The sequence below is a fragment of the Mus caroli genome, unplaced genomic scaffold (assembly GCF_978045245.1).
Source record: "Mus caroli unplaced genomic scaffold, Mus_caroli_1 scaffold_15, whole genome shotgun sequence".
Lineage (NCBI taxonomy): Eukaryota > Metazoa > Chordata > Mammalia > Rodentia > Muridae > Mus > Mus caroli.
Window position 1 is genome coordinate 79,681,787 of NW_028227270.1, and position 14,460 is coordinate 79,696,246.

The 14,460-nt window shown below is 44.6% G+C and overlaps 1 protein-coding gene across 1 annotated transcript in view; it reads left to right on the plus strand.

Moving 5' to 3' along the window:
• Positions 1–3,543: 3,543 nt before the first annotated feature.
• Positions 3,544–14,460, plus strand: part of Nedd9 (neural precursor cell expressed, developmentally down-regulated 9) — a 180,142-nt gene continuing 169,225 nt past the window's right edge. Inside the window, exon 1 of the mRNA XM_029468323.2 lies at positions 3,544–3,696. The gene's annotated coding sequence lies outside the window, so the exon portion shown is untranslated. The remainder of the gene's footprint in view (positions 3,697–14,460) is intronic.

Sequence of the window (14,460 nt, forward strand, 5' to 3'; positions counted from 1 at the left end):
CAGGGTGATTAGTACAATTCAAGAAACAGTGACATTCTCCAAAGCCGTAGATAAGATTTATAGAATAGAAGTTGATTGGCCAGTGAGTCTTCAGTTGTAGGTCATTGCTATGGGAAGCAGAACACAGTGCTAGCCTGAGCCTCTCCTGTTTTTATGAAGCCATTAACACCATCAAAGAGGCCCCTTCCTCAAAGTCTCACCTAATCTCAACCACCTCAAATGACCAACACTCTGTGAGGTTGAGGACTGCGTTTCTAATACACAAATTTGCAGCAGCACATTCAGGTAATGACCTTGCTGAGTCATGATCTCTTTTAGGGAAAGGTTTATCTCACTAAGCTATGTCTTCACTGAGGTGGAGTCAGGGCCTACTGAACGAAGGCATCACAAATGCGCATGCGCACGGAAGGACCAGGGAGCGTGCAGGATCACATGGGCTCGGAAGGAGTAGGGAGCGTGCAAGATCACATGGGCATGGAAGGAGCAGAGAAGAGGCTAGCTCTTGACTTTAGTTTTCCGCAACTGAAAAGAAACAGCACAGCACTGTCTTCCATGCCTGAGCAGGGATCAGGTAAGAAAATGATGGAGAACTTCGTTGTTAATGAACTTGCCAAACCAATGCTTAAGTATACTTATTTGAATCCTTCAGTGGGGAGCAGATTTCCAGTGGCTTGGAATGTTTTCAGATGTGGAAGGAAAGGAGCCAAACGAATGGGAATCGTATGTGCACACACACGTACGCCTACACGCCTACACCTCAATTAGCCCCTTTATCTCTAATGTTTATCTCTGTCCCCTTCCTCCTAATTCCATACATTTGTCCCTTAGACCAAACATCCAGGACAAAGACAGACCTGCTGTCTGAGGTTAGCTGCTACGTAGCAGAGAGTTGTAAACCATTTCATGGTGTTCCCTGAGATGTCAGCCAACGGGACAGCACCAAGAAGCCAATTAAAGCAGCCAGAGAGCGTGCTTAAGCATCGATGGAAACGTAAACACTGTCTTCACTGTCCCGAGTGGTTAGACATTTCTTGCTTGTTTATTTTTGTGAGAACCATCTGTAGTTCATAATCATTTTTGACAAGCAGCATGACCTGCCACTAACCAAACAGAAGAGAAACAACAAAACAAAACAACAAAAAAAAAAGAATGTAAAAATCCAAGAACCCAAGTAAGAAACCACATAGAGAAATTCTACATCTTATCAACTGTGAAAAAATTGTTTTTCTAAAATAATTCTGATGTGGTTTTTTTTTTTTTTGAACAAATTCTCGGTTCATCAGTTGCCTTTAAAGGAGCAGCCTCTCTCTCTGGTCTGAGAGGTATGTATGGGGATTATATATGCCTGTGTGTGTTCAGGTGTGCTTCCTCATGTGTACATATGTGGAGGCCAGAGGTTGAAGTTGAGTATATTCCTTTATCATTTTCCAACTTATGTTTTGAGGCAGGGTCTCTCACTGAACCTATTGCTCACCAGTTCAGCTAGACTGGCTGACCAGATGCCAACCCCTGGGAGCCTCCTGTCCACTGTTAAGTATCAGCGTTACAGACATGAGCTGCCACATCAGGTTTTTATGTGGGTGTCGTCACATCTGCCTGGCAAGCACGTTCCCTACTGAGCCAGCACCCACATATGTGTAGCACTGATTTACAAGGAGACTCTGCTGACATTTGATATACTATAAATCTGTAAATTACATCCTAATGTTCAGACACTTAAATTACACATCATGATTAAATGTCCAATGAAAAAGTAATCCTTTAATAACAAGAAATGCATACAGGGATACTTAGACAAAATATGCATAGGCCTTTTTCTCTGTACCACGAGTTCATTATGAAAACTCTTTGCTATTAAACAATAACAACAACAACAACTTGCCAGATGAGTAATCTACTCAGAACTCAGATGGGGACTGGATTCATAGCTTGTGTTCAAGAATTATTTGTAAGAGGAAGTTATCTGATTCACTTCAGACACATGAGGGAGAATAGATGGAGATGTAGGTGTTGGTGTGTTTATAAATCACTCTGCAAGTCTCGAGCTGAGTTGTATTTCTCTATTCGCCCAAAGTGGTATCTGTTTATGGGTAGAATATCTTTTTGCAATCTCAGGCTGGGCTGGTTGACTACTGAGTTTCCCTCATAGAAGGTGGAGGATGGGAGAGTCATGGGACACTCTTGAGTATCTAGTTACTTCTCCCAACCAGTTTCATGAAATTCAGTCCTAACTGCATATGGTTCCAAAGGTCTCAAGGAGGGGCTAGAACATACATGCAGGTAGAGAAGGACTAGGGGAGGGGTCTGTATCCACACAGCCCTGGGATGGCCATCATCCATGTTGGATACAGACCTTCCAGTGTGGTTGCTTTAAGCTCGCCCCGTGCCTGCCCCCCACCCCTCTTCCATACTCTGTAAGTAACCCAAATAAACTCTCTGGTTCCCTAGGGTTCACTTTGGCTTGTCATTAGAACCTCATGAGGAGGGAAAGTGGGAGGTCCCTCCTCATGGGAGGAATTCTCACCATAGCAGCTTGACACCAAAGAGGAACACCAGGCATCCATACATGTTTAAGAGCATTTATCATTCAAATATTCCTTCTCTTTTCTCTCAATCTGCTATCTCCACAAGTAATTCCCTAGGCAACTCTCAGGAATAGGAAACAGGAAAGAAGAAAATGAAAACCCAGATCAAAAGATACAGAATTGAACCCGATAATTACAGCACTTATGTAGTCCTTATTTTATGCCAGATGCTAACCCATTCAATTCTAAGAACACTCCACGATGTTTCCTGTTGCTCAGAAGAGGACACTGAGACACAAAAGCGTGCAACATAGAACATGACTGATCCAGTGGCTCACTTACCTGCTCCTTAGAAGTAGAGAAGAAGAAAAGGGGTTAGGACAAGGTAGCTTTTAGCTTCCCTCCCACTGGTCCAAGTGTTTTTATTCTTACTACATTGTAAGTTGGAGGTTCTCCAGTGAGGATATAGCCCCTACGTCATTGCCTACTATATGCTATAAATACCATAAGTACTTACTATATGTCAGAATGTTCCATGTCAATTTACAGTAGAAACCTTCAGAACAAATGTAGTCCATATAAACAAACAAACAAAAACAAACCCAATAGTTTTTTGAATAGCCTATATTTTCCTGCAATGCAACTCCAAAAGGCCATGTCAAGTGAATTTAAACTCAACGTCAAGATCACTCCTATTTCAAACCACAGAAAAGATTACAGAAAAGAAATAGTTTTGCTACCTACTCAAAATTATAATGTCTTCTTGACTTATTGGACAGTCTGACAGAGAAAGAGAAGTAGAAGAATGAGGAGGGAGAAGGAGGACGAAGAGGGGGAAGAGGAGGAGGACTGAAGAAGAGGAGGAGGGGAAGGAGCAGGAGGAGAGGGAGGAGGTGGTGGTGGCAGTACAGAGCGGAAATGAATTGAGACAACATCGCCTCTCAGCAACCGGAAGGAAAAACCCCACACATGCACAGGCCACGAACATCCTATGGGTGTGGTTGCTCGGTAGAGAAGAGCTGTCAGCTGCCCTTAGATGCAAGGAGGGGATCTGCAGAGAGAGAAGCATAAGGACACAGAGGGACGAGTTCCCATCCCTGCCTGCCTACCTAGAAGAGATCAGGGTGTCCAGGGTCACAAGATGGTCTGTCCACTGCGGTTCTGCCTTCAGGTGAGTGCCAACCCCTTGCTGTGGCTTGGGGTGAGGGTAGGGCTGGCATGCATTCAGATTCTTACTTCCTGTGTTGGTGTCAGACATCCGGCCATGTCTCCAGTTAACACCCCTTAAGTGGAAGGGAGGGTTCAGCCTGCCCTGGAGGCAGTTTGACCTGGAGCGGACCTGGAGTCGCTGTTTCTAGGTCATAAAGAGTCTGATGGTTTCTACTGTTTAAACCATCCTATTTCAGGGCTTCTTGGTGTGTATGTACAGGACTCCTCCGTTCGTGATGTCTTCACAGAACTTACCCTGAAGGAGATAAAGCTCTTTGATTATTTCGGTCCTTTAAGCATAGATTACAGTTGTTTGTGTCGTTTGTGGGGGGGCGGAGCTAGAAATTGTGACCGATAGAGTCCTGCCATATGTCATCAGTAAGTTAATTTATATGAAAACTATCTAGAGAGTGCTCACAATTGCCAGCCCTATTTTAAGTCAAAACCTAGACAGGAACAAGCTTATATAGCAGGAGAGAAGTAGACATTAATTAATTCAAGGAAGGAAGATCTGCTTTCTTCTATACTTCAAAGTTCTTTTCCTGGGTAGCCTGTGAATTAGCTTGGCCTATTAGCCAGAGAAAATAGATTTAATTATATGTTACATAAAACTAGAAGACTCAGAGCATCAGACAGGTGACTGAGGCTCATGTATACTCAGTCCTTAACTGCAGGGAACAATCTAGGGCTCTGGATTTCTAGCAGGTGCTGGGTCAATAACATGGCAATGGAGAGAAAAGCCTGCATGTCCTTGATGGCCTGGAGAATGCCATTTGCAATGACAGGAAGGCGATGTTAACTCAGACGCACCAGGTACCTTCTCCATGGATTAGAATCTCTATGGATTTAATCATCTTCCTGGTGCGGACAATGACACGCACTCATAAATGAGATTTTTTTTTTAACGTTGTAGTTTCTTATATGAACAAGCAAGTGTCAACGGTTCATTTTCTGTGATTTCTTAAAATAACCCCTCAAAATATACAACATGTCATAGGGGCATATTTTAGATGGCATATTTTGGTGGATTCCTACAGTCACCTTTTTGAGGTATTGTGTTCTGAACCCCAAATGTGATGAAGGCCAGAATATCTTCTGGGGAAAAATGAACCTGCCTTGGAATCAATAAGACTCCATAAAAAGCATGGAGATAAAAACTGGATAAAAAGGAGGGGTTCAAGTAGCAGTCGGGAGGCAGAGGGATCAGCCACACAAATCTCCGAGAAGAGAGATCTGCTGTCAAATGAAGAGAGCACAGAGATTTGGAAAAGACAAGATTGAGCTGGGATGGGGAAACGGGGAGGCAGCGTTTAAGATGCTGTAAGCAGCAGTTCTCACCCCCTTTAGGGGTTCAAACAACCCTGTCACAGAGTCACACAGCACATCAGATATCCTGCATATCAGATATTTACAATATGATTCATAGCAGTAGCAAAATTGCAGTTATGAAGTAGCACCAAAATCAATTTTATGGTTGGGGATCACTACAACATGAGAGACTGCCTTAAAGGGTCATAAGTATTAAGGAAGCTTGAGATTCGCTGCTGTAGGCACTGTAGGGTATCTGTGTGGTACAGCCTCTTGCTCCTGCAGCTATGATGAACAAATTAACAGAAAATTACAGCAAGCACTAGAGATTGCATCAAGGGGTTTCAGGGAACAAGGAAGGCTACTGCTGGGGTCATGTGGTAGAATATTTTGCAGTCAAATTGTTTTGTAACAATGAGCCTTCCAATGATAAAAATGTACAGGATAGTCATTGCCTAAACCAGCAGCAGGTGACTTGTTATTATCAGGCACCATGTACTACACTCAAGTTGGGTATGCCAGGCTTGGATCTGATTGGCAGTTGACTCACTCAGTCCCTCTCTGCAGAGATGAAAAATGTGGTATAGGATAGCATGGTGACTGTGATCTAACCAGGGGCAAGACTTTTTTTAGCTCCACCAGAATGTGATGAGACAGTATTGTATACTTAGCCCATCACTGACAAACATTATTCACAACATGACTACTATCCAGTGGCCAACTTCCCTGGACCTGAGTCACTTTGGTTCTGAGATCTCTCTTATCTATTCAAGGGATGCAGTCGTGGGTAGGGGTGGGTGGTACTCGTCACCCATCTGGTGTCATTCCGGAAAGAGACCACATGAACAACGTCAGGAAAAGCTCCTTGTGACATGCATGACACATTTCTCCAAAAGGACATATCCTGCTACAGATGCTGCCTTTCCTTTGCTGGTGATCTGTCTCCCCCACAAATCATCTGAATGAAATTTCTAGACTGTGGAACATAGCATCGTTTTACATGGTACAAGATAGCAGCTTGGGTCTGAATCCAGTTGAGTCATATTAAAATTTTTATTTTGCCATTTCATTCTTTTGATCTATTGATTTTAGTCTCAGCAACAATTTTCAATGTGTATCAGCATGGTCTGTGAGGCCTCATTCAAAAATGTCACCCCCGACCCATCTTTCTTTCTTTCTTTCTTTCTTTCTTTCTTTCTTTCTTTCTTTCTTTCTTTCTTTCTTTCTTTCTTTCTTTCTTTCTTTCTTTCTTTCTCTGTCTCTCTATCTCTGTCTCTCTGTCTCTGACTCTCTCTCATATGCTGTCTATTTATGGATAGATAAATAGACAGATGAGAACTGAGAAAGATAAAGACTTCACCCGGCCCAACCTATGCAGGTTTGAGGAAAGTACACCTTTTGCTTTTTTTTCATCCACTTCTCCATCACACAAAACCCATAAATCCTCAGAGAAGGGACCCATGTAAGTTCCTCCCTTCTCAAAGCCCAGGGCCTAGAGCAGGAGATCAGATCAGAAGTGCTGGTCACTTTGCTTGATGCTAGGGAGAGCCAGATCTTGTAAGGTGCTCGGCTTGGGAGTTTCCCATTGATGTGTTCTCTGCAGTTGCCTATCCCTGCTGCCCAGGGGGCTGCTCTGCTACCACGCCATCATCCGACCGTATGGCCTGTGAACCTCTCATAACCTTCTGACTACTTTCAATGACTCTGAATTCCCCACCCACAGCCTCATTTGCAGTGAGAGGAAACATGTAGAGGAAGCGAGACTGTGGGTGGCTCTGTGTGGCCCTGGGAAGCAGAGTGGTGAGCCCAGAGCCTTGGATCACACCAAGGGACACAGCTTCAGCAAGCCATAGTCATGGACTGGCCAGAAGCTGTGGCTCCCTGCTGCTGCCCAGCATCATGAGAACGGATTGGAACACACAGAGACAGGCCCAGGATCCACACTCAAAAGCCCAAGTGTGGTTTCTACTGAGTGTGCATCACCATTATACCACCAGAGAGTTAAAAAGTCTTCATTTGGGCCTTTGTAAATTAAGGACCATCTTATATATACACAAGTATATCCAGAGTAAGGTACCTTTAGGATAGCCAAGTTGATGTATAAGAGGATCTGTCTCAAATACTGTTTTGCTTTTCAGAAACTTGGTAATTTCACAGTTGTTGAGGGCCTAGTATGATTCGAGTAATGTTCTAGGTCCTGGGAATGTAGCATGAAGTTGGCAGACAGGCCCAATCTCAAGCCAATCGTATATGGAGGCAGAATAGAAAGTCCAAGAAAAATTAACTGAAGAATTTATGGCAAATTGCACACCTCCGAAAATACTGTGAGTTAGGCTAATGTCAATCTCATTTAAATTTTCCCTGTCAAAACAGATTAGAATATACTAAGGAAAGGAGCAAAGTTTTTTTTCTTTTTAACTTTACAGACTTTATTATCTATCAGGGGCAACAAATCTAAGGGACTTGATCATGGGAAACACATTCTAACACCTACACACAGCATGGTAACCATTATATAGCTTTCAGTGGTACTGGAACATATAACTCAACTGTAGGGGACCATGGCAGTGAACAAATTAGATGCAATTGTATTCAAATTAAAATGACAGAGTCATCTGTAAACACTTATTTCGTGGTCTTCACAATCTCTCTCTCTCTCTCTCTCTCTCTCTCTCTCTCTCTCTCTCTCTCTCATCAACAGCCAGTTAACCACCTCGAGGTGACTGCTCTCAGAAGACAGAATCACTGGAGAGTGTGTGTAGGTTTCTCTGCATGGCTATTTATTTTATTACCCTCATTTCAGTGTGTGCGTGCGTGCGTGTGTGTGTGTGTGTGTGTGTGTGTGTGTGTGTGTGTGTGTGTGTGTGTAGAGAACAGGCATCAGAAATGGAGGCATTAGCCCATGTTCTTCAGAACTGGGAATCTATTTGCCATAGAGTGTGTCTGTGCTGCCCTGCTGTGAAATGACACATGTGGCCATGACATGGAAACAGAACAAAAGAGGATCAGCCCTTCCTTAAGGAATGTAGCAGTCAGAGGCAGCAGGCCACCATCTGCTCTAGTTTAGACACTGACCCCAAAGGTCCCTGTGTTAAAGGCATTCATTGTGCCACTCGAAGGTGGAACCTGCAGGGGGTAAGGGTTATCAGAGGGAATTAGGTCACTGGATGCATGCCCCCTGAAGGGGAGATGGGGACCCCAGGCATTCCTTTTGTCTCCTGACCATGAGGTTGGTGGTTTTCCTTGCCATATGCCCACGCTATCAGATGCAGCCTTGTCATGGGCCCAAAGCAGCAGTGCGACTAAGCACGGGCAGTGCTGGTTACTTTTCTGATTGCTGTGGCAGAATACTGGACAGAAGCTTATGGTTCAAGAGAGGATGCAGGGCATTGGGGTGAAGGAAGTTTGGCATCAAATGTGGCTCTAGTTGAGGAGGCAAGGATGTGACTGTTCACATTGCATCTGCAGTGAGGAATCAGGGAGGTGAATGATGACCTCAGCTGGCTTCCTCCTGGTCTCCCATTCTCTTCAGTCTTGTACCTCGGTCCACAGGGTGTGCACTTACATTCTGGCTGTGTCTTTTCTCCTTAGCTAAACTCAGAAAAGACTCCCACAGGCAGACTCAAAGATATATCACAGGCAGACTCAAAGACACATCACAGGCACACACAAAGACACATCACAAGCTCATGCAAAAATGTATCATAGGCACAAGCTAAGATATATCACAGGCGTATACAAAGATATATCACAGGCATATACTAAGATATATTACAGGCATACAAAACGATATATCACAGGCACATACTAAGATATATCAGTCACAAATGAAGATATAAGTACATGCTAGATATATCACAGGTGTATCCTAAGATATGTTACAAGCACACACAAAGATATGCCTTGTAGGTGATTCTACTGAAGATTAACCATCACAGGAACTGAAAACTCTGAAACCCGAGCCATAATAAACCTTTTTTTCTGTCCAGTTGGCTGTCTGAAGCCTTTGGTTACAGCGATGGGAAGCCGAGGGGTGTTTCACCCGAAGGTTTCAGTCAGGGCTGGGAAGACCACAGGGGTGGAACTGCACACTGGCATACTTCAGAGTGGAATTTTAGTAAAGAAATCATGGTTAGGACAGACTGCTAATTATCTCCAATAAGTAACCTCTACTCTTAAGAATCTCTCCTAGTTGAGTGGCGCAGAGAACACATTTTGATGAGACAAAATCACATTGAAGACATATCTAATTATACTACTAAGTGAGAGAAGCTAGACTGGAGAAGCCCTGTACTGTGTGATCCCAGATATGGGGCATTCTGGGAAAGGTGAAACCACCGAGAGATGAAAGCTCATTGGCTAATAATGGCTAGTGGGGAGAAGAAGGATGAGGGGACACAGAGGACTTTAGAACAGGGCAGTGGCTTCATAGGATGCTACAGCTGTGAATGTTTGATGTTCTACACCTGAACAAACCAGAGTCCCCAACACTTGAGTATAATCCATGTACTAATTATTTATCGATGTAGGTCAATCAGTCTAACACAGGTATGGTGTAGGATGCTGACAGTGGGGAAGCTATGCACCAGTAGGGCAGAAACACATGGACATCTCCCTACATTCTTTGCAGTTTTGCTCTCAGTCCCAGATTTCTATTATAAATAGCTTATATTTTTAAAGAGCTAAGCAGCCTCATTGACATTCTCAACAGGGGCCAAGAACATACGTAATCAGGACCTAGCACTCATGCTTGGACCCCTATTGTCCCAGCTGGTTTGGTTTGATGAGGTGCCTTGTTGTTTATTTGTTTGCGCCAATGTGACACAAGCTAGAGGTATCTGAGAAGGAGAGCAAAAGTTTGAGAAAATGCCCACACTAAATTCAAATGTGGGCAAGCCTATAGTGTGTTCTCTTCATTGATGATTGATGTGGGAGTCTCCAGCTCACTGTAGGCAGTGCTACCTCGGCACTGGTGGTCCTGGGTGCTATAAGAAAGCAGGGTGAACAAGCCAGTGAGCATCAGCTCCTGCCTCCAGGATCCTATCCCGTTTAAGTTCCAGCCCTGATTTTCTCAACAATGGAGTAAGATGTGGAAGTGTAAGCAGGAATGAACCCTTTTCTCTCTAACTTGCTTTTGGTCCTGGTGTTTTACAGCAGCAGTAGAAACCCTAACTAAGGCATCTCTTCCCAGAAAGACCCTTGGGAAAGAGCTGCAAAGTTGTATCCCTTGCTCATTTAAGTCTAGCTCCACTTCACCTTGCCAAGGCAGCCTCCTATCACAGTGCCATTGTCACCCCATCACACACTCCTCTTGTAACCTATCTTTCCCAGCAGGAGACACAGCAAGCACCTGCGGTCTGTTTCCTCTGGGTTGTCAGCAGTCCTATCCTTTTTCTCTAGACATCAACATATAGGAAGTGCTGGAGTGAAGGAAGGAAGGAGCAAGTTAGTGAGTGTGTGAGTGTCAGAAACTAGGTCTCTGAGACAGGGAAAAGGGCTCTCTGCTCCTAAGAACCAGTCCCAGGTACCCTTGCTCCAATAGGACTCAGAGAGGAAAGCGTGAAGAAAGGGGGAGGGTAGAAACGGGGCGTGAGCGGAGCTGTGTGACCTTTAGGGGGCGCCTGTGAGAATGCAGAAAGACAGAGGTGGGGTCTGGGATCGCCCCCTTCTGCACCTCACCCTGGAGGCCAGGCAGTGGCTGAAAGATGAGTGCACCTCTCTGTCTAGTTGTGCACACGGTCGGCAGAGTTAGAATTTTCCTTGGGAGAAGCCAAGGTGGCCCTCCTCCGGTGCTAGAGAACAGCCTGATGGATAAACAAAGTTTCACCAAAGAATATCTTTGGACGGAACATTTTGCAGAGAAAATATTGCTGGCTGCTTGCTTTTACTTTCATGCAGTCTCTTACTCAAACCTGCCTAGCACTCAGGCCTGGCCTTCCTGGTTGCCTGGAGGGATCGGTTAGCAGAGAGCTCTGTCTCCTGAGCTGAGTTTCACTCTTAGTACCTTGAAAGTGTTCCCCAAATACTTAGAGAGATGCTGAGCCTCTCTGTCTCGTGTTTTCTCTCTACTGATTGTTTTTTCTTTCTGAGTAGCATAGCAGGATGACTTGACCCTAGCACTCTTCATCCTGGCATGGGCCTCTGTGGTGTGAAATGCAGACGCCAATGCCCATCAGTAGGGCACTAGTGAATTACACTTTTGCACTTCACTCTGGAGTAGAATCCCAAAGTGGCCCCGTGTAATGCTCATTTCTTTTTAGATTTATTTATTTTATAGGTATGAGACTTTTGCCTGTGTATATGTATCTACACCATTTATGTGCCTGGTGCCTGTGGAGGTCAGAAGAGGGGGTTGGATGCCCAAGAACTGGAATTATGGATGGTTGTAAGGTCCTTAAGCACCAGAACGAGACTTGGGTCCTCTGTAAAAACATATCCTCTGATCCACTGAGCCATCATTCCAGCCACACGAGGCCAGTTATTTTTAATGATCTTTTATATCTGTAACTCTATGCCATAAAAGTCTAACAAAATGTAGAACCAGAAATCTTTAAAAGTGGGAAGGGATTACTATACAGGCTGATTTTATGCCACAGGCCTTGTCAATATTCTAAAAGTTTCAAGTGAATTTGTCATTTTCATTATTAACAGCAGACTCGGGCATCCCTTAATATTATATTGACATGTGCGTATATTGGCACACATACTTATGTGTATCTGAGAATCTGTGATTGGGAGGAATGGAGAAGTATTAAGTTTTTGTGTTTTCTTAGTCACAATTCTATTGCTGTGAAGAGATATCACAGCCAAAGCAAACTCTTATAAAAGAAAGCATTTCATTGGAGGCTGCTTCGGTTGTAGAGAATTAGTTGGTAATCATCATGGTGGAATTAATGGCGGTAGGGAAGGCAGGATGCTGTAGAATTAGCTGAGAGCTACATCCTCATATGTAGGCAGGCAGGCAGGCAGGCAGGTGTGTGTGTGTGTGTGTGTGTGTGTGTGTGTGTGTATGTGTGTGTGTGTATAAGAGCTATGTGGAGGGAGGGAAGGAGACCTGACATGGACTTTTGAAACCTCAAACCCCACCCCCAGTGAAACAGTTCCTACAACAAGGCCATACCTACCCCGACAACCATCAACAGGGGACCAAATATTCAAATACATGAGCCTATAGGGACCATTCCTATTCAAACCTCCACCCATGTTAAGAACTGTTAAAACTTTATAGTAGGACTCAGATCTTTATTGTTTGCTTCTCTTGTTCATTTGGTAACCAGTAATTGCCAAAGTAGCACAGGAAGTGAACACATTTTCTAACCTTCATGAGAAGCAACAGCGTGCCTTCTGCCCGAGACGGCCCCTTTCTTAGCAGAATGGGAACAGTCATGAAGCAATTGGCAGCATTGTACATTGACATGTGATGGCTGGGGCTCAGAAGATGGACAGAGCCACGGGAGCTGGAGTAACTGCTGGTGTGGTTAAGGAAGCCAACAGCTTCCCAGGTTCACATTGCACCTCTGCCACACCGCTGTCGTGCTCCCTGGAGCAAGTCGGTCTCTCCCCTGCAGAGGATGACAAGTCCACCTCACTGGGTAGTGTTAAATATGAGTTAATACACAAGCACACAAAAAGCACCTCCAACTAGTTCCGAGACATGAAGATGCTGGTTTCTCATTACCTTGTAGGAGTAAGCGAAGACCTGGCAATGGAGCTTAATAAAAGAAAAGGAGCTAGGTTGGGAGTGTGGTTTAGTTAGTAGAGTGCTAGCCTACCATTCTCAAGACCCCCCACCCCCACCCCCTGCTAGATTCAATTGCTCAGAAGCGTATAAACCAAGCATGGTGATATGAGCCTGCAATCCTCGCACTCAGGAGGCAGAAGCAGGAGGATCAGAAATTCAATGTCATTCTCGGTTATATAGTAAGTTTCAGGTCAACCAGGGATATATGAAAGAGATACAAGTATTGTGTGTTTGTGTGTGTGAGAGAGAGAGAGGGAGGAGGAGGGGGGGACGGGGAGGGAGAGAGGGAGAGGGAAGAGGAGGGGGGAGGGAGAGAGGGAGAGAGGGAGAAGGAGAGAGAACATTTAGTTCAGCTCAGCCTCAGTAAACAAAGACAAGTGGTGTCTGAAGCTGCTGAGAGAAGGGGCTCTCAAAGCTATGTCACTCTCATATAGACCAACTTGTGGATCAGCCACTGGTCACCAAGCACATCTGGGGTCCCTGCAGTGTTCTGAGCCCTTGTGAGCCCAACACAAACATGATGACCACCAGCATCGACTTTTTCAAATGGATTCTAGTTAGAAACCTTCTGGGCTCATTTACTGTGGTGTTGGCATGCCCCCAGGTTGTAGTGTCTGCTGTGTGGTTCATGAATAAAGAGAAAGATTTGGTCTCGTTGACTTTCAACATTCACAGCTCTTTAAAAATATTGTGTCCATCAAGTGTGTCTGTTCTCTCATGTGCACATGTATACATGCCATAACATGTGTGTGGAAGTCAGAGAATAACCTCTGGGTGTGAGTTTTCTCTTTTTACTATTTGAGGTTTGGGGCTTGAACTCAGCTCATCGGGCATCACGGTGCTAAGTGCTTTTGCCAACTGAGTCATCTGATCAACCCTCAACATGGACAACTCTTGTGTGCTAACGAAGAATGACGAGAATAAAAAGTGTTATTCAATTACGGTTATTATCTATAAATCCGACAGGTCTTTATTACTTTGTCCTTCTCAAATATAGATGTATGCTTCTGGCTCACCTCCATCCCCATCTGTCTCTCCCTCTCAACGTGCAAACATTCACTAAGGACCAGGGGAAAGGCTTAGTGCTAGGCTGCCCATGGAGCCATTACTCTCATGGCTTCCCCTGGGCTAACGCCTTGCCTGTCTCACTCACCAAAATCCTTGGAAATTCACCCCCGAGAGTCAGCAGCTACTGCCTCTGACCTCACCTGGGAAAAGCCCTTGAAGAAGCCAAGCTGAAGATCCTCCTGAACTACTGAGAATCCTGACAGAGATACAAACCTCCCACCTCTCGGTGGGGCTCATAGGCAGATGATGCCAAAAGAACTAGTAGCTACATTACAGAATTCTAGTGAGTCATTTGGTCAGTGGGTATCATACACACTTCAAAACACATTGCCATAGATGGAGCTGAGAGTCTGGCCTCCTGGGGAGAGATAAAACTCAGACTGGATCATCGTAAGAATTTCCACGGGAAACCCTCTGAGAGAAAGCACAGCGACTTGCTAATTGTAGCTTACTCTAAATCTAAGGGCAATGTAGCACTTATGAAGAAAGATCAGAAGGTTTGAATGCCAGTCATTGGTGGGGGACTCTCTGAATATGGCAGGCCTGCCTGGTGGACTCCTTCAGTGAGGAGATCAGTCAAATTGTCTTTCTCTGAGATGCTTTCCAACA